The sequence below is a fragment of the Berghia stephanieae genome, chromosome 2 (assembly GCF_034508935.2).
Source record: "Berghia stephanieae isolate SIO BIC M18660-M18661 chromosome 2, UCSD_Bste_1.3, whole genome shotgun sequence".
In the NCBI taxonomy this organism is placed as follows: domain Eukaryota; kingdom Metazoa; phylum Mollusca; class Gastropoda; order Nudibranchia; family Aeolidiidae; genus Berghia; species Berghia stephanieae.
In genome coordinates this window covers 110616798-110623258 of record NC_088361.1, presented here as the reverse complement: position 1 = coordinate 110623258, position 6461 = coordinate 110616798, and the positions used below count along the sequence as shown (strand labels likewise).

The following is a 6461-nucleotide window of genomic DNA, read 5'->3' as shown; positions in this document are numbered from 1 at the left end:
TAACTCATGAATGCGGTGTTACATGTTATTCCGCCCCTCTCCGTAAATAGAGTAACGCGTAATGATATAAGTTTACAATACTTAATTTGTGACGTCAGATTATCAAACGTTATATCTCACTAACATTAGATTTTTGAAAAAAAAAAGAAGTATCAGTATCATCTAAATATTTTTGAAAATGTCTTTTACTTTTACTCAGAGGTACGAAGTGCGCGTTGGGAACAAAGTTCGAATTCCAAAACGCAAGAGGGTAAGAAGAATTGTACAAATTAGTGAATGTTGAAAAAAAAGTTACTTTTTCTTTCTTTTGTATGATGACGTCATCTTTTGGGTAAGGGGGGGGGGAGGTCCAATGATGACAAGTGACAACAAGGGGGGGGGGGGGAAGCGGTTGTGGGGAGGGGGGGGGGGGAGGTCACATTTTTTGATGACGTACTATGTGAACAGCCCATTATAGGCTTGATATATTTTTAATCGAAACATTAAAAAAAAGAAGAGAAAAATTATCCAGGAAAAACCACTATTGGAAATGTATTAGTGTTATGCTTAGGTCGGTACGGCTTTGAAATGTATTATATCCATTCATTGGAGGTCCCGATTGCTCAGTTGGTAGAGCACTCGCTTCACACGCAAAGGGACCAAGATCGATCCTGGATGTAGTCGAGTTTTTTTTTTCTGACCCCCCCCCCCCCCTCTGTCCACCCAGCAGTGATTTGACGGACAGTACTTTGCGAAAGACTAGCGTCCTATCAAAAGGATAGCAAGCAATTGCTATTGTCCGTTTCACGCTATAGAAACCGGGATATAAACTCCGGCTCCGTGGGCCCAATGGCTCTGAATGACTAAACGTAATACATTTTAATTATTATGTGTGTGTTTGTATATATATATATATATATATATATATATATATATATATATATATATATATATTATATATATATATACATATATATATACATACATTTTTATATTTTCTTTGTAGTATTTTCTGATATGATTATGATTTCCTTGAATTTATATTTATTATTATTATTATTGATATTATTATTATTATTATTATTTATTATTATTATTATTATTATTATTATTATTATTATTATTATTATTATTATTATTATATTATTATTATTATTATTATTATTATTATTATTATTATTATTATTATTATTATTATTATTATTATTATTATTATTATTAGTTATCTAATTAAGAACTGGTTTTGGCGCTGATATAACCTAAATGTGTTGCAAGCGCCGTAAAACCCTTAAAAACAAAACATAAGAACTGGTTTAACACATAATTAGGATAATATAAACCAGTGAAATATAATACGTTATATATACACGGTATTACAAAGACTTGCATCGATCGCCGTCGGCCAAAGCTCTTGTTATACATTATAATATATGCAAATAATATGAATATTGGATTGTCTACAAATTTTGAAATAAAAGCAGTAACATCCTCACTTAAGTTCGATTTTGATCGCATTGTGTTCAAATTAATGCAATAAATAACAATGTGAAATTGAATGTAAGCTTCAATCAATTTAATAAACGAAAACAGATCATGTGGACGTTTCGGGTTTCCCCTTTATCAACAAAACAGGATGAATGAAATACTACAGACGAATGAGATAATGTGATAGTGGGGCAATATTTTTTTCTTCACCTTAACCCTCTCCTTACCACCCATAGAAAAATCGTCACATTCGTTACGATGTAACCGACAATTTCCTCATTCTGATTTCTCTTGTACATGACAAAATTTAAAGAAATGCTTTGATTACAGCTATAAATACTAAACATTGTGTTGTAGAGTTAACTTTTTACTTTTTTTGTTTGAGTAAGAAAAGTCTATTTTTGTGCTGGGTGGGTGTGAATATTCGGGGGAAATTCTAAAAATAGCTGGTAAGGAGAGAGTTAACAAGGCCACTTTCACTATCACATTATCTCATTCATCCTGTGTTGTTGATAACGGGGAAACCCGAACGTCCACAGTACCTATCTGTTTTCGTATATTAAATTGATTGAAGCTTACATTCAATTTCACATTGTTATTCATTTCTTCGAGCTTCGAGCAGAGCAGCAACATTTACATAAAAATTAATTTCAGATTCCTTTCCTCTAGCAACACCCCCCCCCCCCCCCCCCACCCAGCCTCTTTTCAACCAACACGACCCCGGAGTCCTCTTATCAAACAGCGAGCCTCAATTATATATAGTGGGCGATGTGGTCGAGTGGTTAAAGTATTGTGACCCGGAAGGACCCGGGTTCGAGTCCCACTTCAGGCATTTTCGTTTTATTAACCCCCAATTTGCTAACTTGGACAACATGGCGATTCCTGTTGACATCAGACATCCTGTTTGATGAATTGTCTTTACTATTCCTTTGTGGAAAGTGGAATGCCTAGGCGACGATATCTTCTGATGTCGTGGGGGAAGGGTATAATTATTTTTTGTTTTGTTTTTCAATTATTTCCAACTTAAAAAAACAAACAACTGATTATATCCCTTGATTTCGTCTACAACAGCAAACAAAGCTGCCCGCATTGAACTTGAGCTAGATCTTTTATATATGTAAATGTTGCCGCTCGAAGCTCGAAGCAATAGATAATAATGTGAAATTGTATGTAAGATTCAATTTAATTACAAATACATGTGTTTTTGTAATTAAATTGTGTAATTAAATTGAAGCTTACATTCAATTTCACATTATTATCTAGATCTTTTATATAGAGCAATATCCACTAACCGTGCTCTCACTGTACTCTGGTGCGAAATAAGTTCCTGGTCGTTAACAACGATGTTTGTCTCCGAAATAAATGATTTTAGCACTTTTGAGAATATGTATGTTATATTTAATTAATTTGCTTGTGTTCGAATCGGTGTTATATTTGTGTGTTTGTGAGATGAACAGGAATAAAGCTTTCCTTCTACATTTTCTTAGTACACAACGGACCAGACCGAGCTTCATGATTATGCAATGACTAAGTACTTACGTCATCGGTATTTATTGGGTCGAAAGATCTTTTATGCTTCCCTGTTTGTCACGATCTCTTTTATTAACTCTTTGGGCCGTTTGAGACCCAACCCTCATGGCTTTTGTTTTCGTCACGTGACTTCTAAGAGAGTTATCGCCATTTTGTACAGCCTGGCAAAATAATGTTGACTTCCGCTAGAAATGAAATGACTATGACAGATGAACCGACAAGGGATCCGTTCGTTTCAGTCTAATTCTTTTGAGGAATGATTATGTATAGAATGTAAGTATGGTGCTCTGCCGTAACCACATTTGTGTTTTCTAAACCAAACAAGACATTGGCGGCATTAGAAATAGAAAATCTGTCATTGTGTAGAAATCCCTCTGATCTGGATTAGAATTTAGAATCGAGGCGATCGGTTAGTCAACAAAACAACAAACAACCCATTTCTCTTTGGAACACTCTCGATCTCTATTACTTGTTCAGCGTGAGACCAAGAACGACAGTTAACAGGAATTAGATTAATAACCGATATATGGGCAGTCAAAATTTATCTGTTGCCATGTGTCTAGGCTAGGTCATATCTAGTTGTTTAATTTTAATAAGTAAAGTGTCACTGTCACCATCCCAAATCCCCATCCATCATTAAATTATTCATTATCATAATAATAACACATATCACTAACATCGCCACGGTACAGTACATTTTCACCTGGTGGAAATTGGATTCCAAAAAATTTCAACTATCATTTAAAATTAAAATTGCTCTCTACGATAATGAATAGGAACAAGACTATCTAGACGTCTCTACCCCTTTGGACTATGGGCCTTTACTTTTACTTTTACTGATATTTCAAAAAATGTAAAAAATAATAATTCAAAAATGAGCTTTGGTAAAGGAGTGAGGTCCCTGCCACCACCTGAATGCCCCCTTGATAACTTGCAGTAAATAGCAGTTCTGGAGCCGTGGCTGATCTTACCAAAAATAGAGGAAAATGAGAGAGAGAGAGAGAGAGAGAGAGAGAGAGAGAGAGAGAGGTGTCAGATTATGATACCTTGGCTACATTTTTGGTTACTAGACTAGAAATAATTAAAGTAAAAGAAAAAAGAAAGGCAAATTTTTTTTGCCTTGGAACATTTTATGCCATCTGGCCATGGTCTCTGTGTTTAAAATGTCAAAGCAAGTTGGTGACAGGGACCTCGCTCCTTTACCAGTGCCAATTAATGATGAAAACTTGTTAATGCCATGCTTTAATTTTTTTATTTATATTTTTTTAACCATTGCATAAAAGCTTTAAATCTTCAACCAGGAATTCCCCCAACCTGTTGATAAGCTGGATACAGGTTAATTAAAATGGGACTGTAGCATAAAAAAAGGATGTTTGGTCACTGGCGACCTTTAGTTAGTTATCGATTACATTCCCAACCAACTAACCATGAGGAAGAAAACAAATATCTTCTGTTCTCAACGAAGATCCTAAGAAGCCGAGGACAGATCTTCATTTCTTCCTCGTCGCTCATCGATCGTTGTAGGTTGGGAACATAAACGTTAACTTGCTAATTTAAACACCCTACGACCCCTTCAATTCTTGATGAAATTTAGCATAATCTTTCAATTTTGAAAAAAATTACAAACATTTAAAATGAGGTAAAGAAAATGAAAATATACTATAAAACTATAACTTTATAAAGAAAGTGCCTACATTGATGCCAATCATAACAAAAGAAAGCTTGGTCTCTACTCTGTAAAATGATATTAGAACCGTTCAAGTACTGTGAAAAATAATGCAACAGTTATGGAAAGAATTTGTATTGTCAAAACCAAACTAGAGCTTCACATTTCCAATGGGCAATCGGCACCTGTCCAGAGCTGGAATCAAAATACCTAATCATGACTCATAGACAATGCTTTCAAAGGTAAATGTAACAAACTCCTCGCTTATATTTCCCCCCCCCCCCCCCCCCCCCCCAGTATGTGCCATGCAAACTAATATCTCACCTAACAAGTACACACTGAAGCTTTTTGCAATGAAAATTTAGTGCGTAACACCCAGAATTTTAAAAAGAAGATCAAAACAAATAAATTTAAGGCTCCATTTATAATAAAAGCCAGCAAATAGTCATAAGTTATGTGGTCTAGTGGTATGACACTCGCTTTTGGATCGGAAGGTCCTGAGTTCGAGCCTCGCGCTTGGCGCATAGTTGAGTCCTTGGAAAAGGCTCTTTACTCACTTTCTCTCACCGTACTCAGGTGTAAAATGAGTACCTGGCCGTTAACAGCGTTGTCTTTGTCCGAAAAATTGTAATATCGCCTAACAGGCATCCTGTCCCGTCCTACCTGTCAAATGTTGCTGTTGGCCAGGGACCCCTTGTAAAGCGCTTTGAGCACATTTAGTGGATATTGCGCTATATAGAGCTAAATATATAAGCTGCTTGATGTCAGCTTTGCGTATAAATTAAAGAGATGTTCATACAAAGCTGGGTTAGTATTCAATTATAGTTGATACTGATTAAAATCAAAGTTTAACATAACAAATAAAAGTATGATTTGTTTCCTGCTCTGCATAATGGTTTTCTGTGTCTGGTTGTGTGAATTAACTTGACTGGAACTGGAAGTAAACTCAATTCAATAGAAAGATGCCTGTTGCCTTTAATTGTGATTTGAATTCAACCTTCAGTTGATTTCGTCATGAAGAAGAAAAAAAACAAAACAATGGTCAATCCACGGATTAAACCTAACCTATATCGAAATTAACCCCAAAGGCAATTTTGTCCATTTAAAAAAAGAATTGCTTAACTCTCTTGAGTTCACCTTCATTGTAAATCAAACAAATTTGTTCGATTTTCCATTCATATTCATATGAACCCGAGAAAGTTAAAACCACACAGAATCACCTAATGGCCTAAACTATCACCTTTAATTCATTAATATGCGTTGATTGGTATACTGGATGGGGATCCTGACCTCCCATAGCGGGCAGGGAGGTCCATACTGTGTCTTCTATCCCCCTATGTCTGTTTTGCAACATGCTTTCTGACTTTGTCTTGGAATGAGGTTACTTGGTTTTGTCCTGGCCCTGGCCGGAGTTCTCGCTGGGAGGGAAACAGTCAAATGCATAGTTATTGTTTTGGGAGATGATATTTTTTTCCTTGTAAATCATCTTCTCTGTTATGTATTATTATATTTGTTATTTTTAGTGTATAATGTAAGCATTTGAGTGTATTCCTCTCTGTTGGATTTTGTGCTTGTGTCCGGATGAGACTTATAGGTGATCTCAAACTAAGTACATTGGTGGTATTCTCTTGGAATCTACATCTGATCCCTATTTGTTCCCAGTTCCCCTTTGTCTTACCTTTTCTTGGGTGCTTTAATTGTAATTCTAGAACTTTTTACTATCCATTTTCTTCCTATTTACTGGTGCTGATATAACCTAAATGTGTTGCAAGCGCCGTAAAACCCTTAAAAATTTAAACTT

At 35.5% G+C, this 6461-nt stretch overlaps 1 protein-coding gene across 4 annotated transcripts in view; it reads left to right on the top strand.

Annotated features, from left to right (window-relative positions):
• Positions 1-3114: 3114 nt before the first annotated feature.
• LOC144966226 (coiled-coil domain-containing protein 186-like) overlaps positions 3115-6461 on the top strand; it is a 46639-nt gene continuing 43292 nt past the window's right edge. For 3 of the 4 annotated variants that reach the window (XR_013644174.1, XR_013644175.1, XM_078902405.1), the window contains exon 1: positions 3144-3267. The gene's annotated coding sequence lies outside the window, so the exon portion shown is untranslated. Of the gene's footprint in view, positions 3268-6461 lie in introns of all 4 variants that reach the window. The other variant, XM_078902406.1, reaches the window with a different exon arrangement.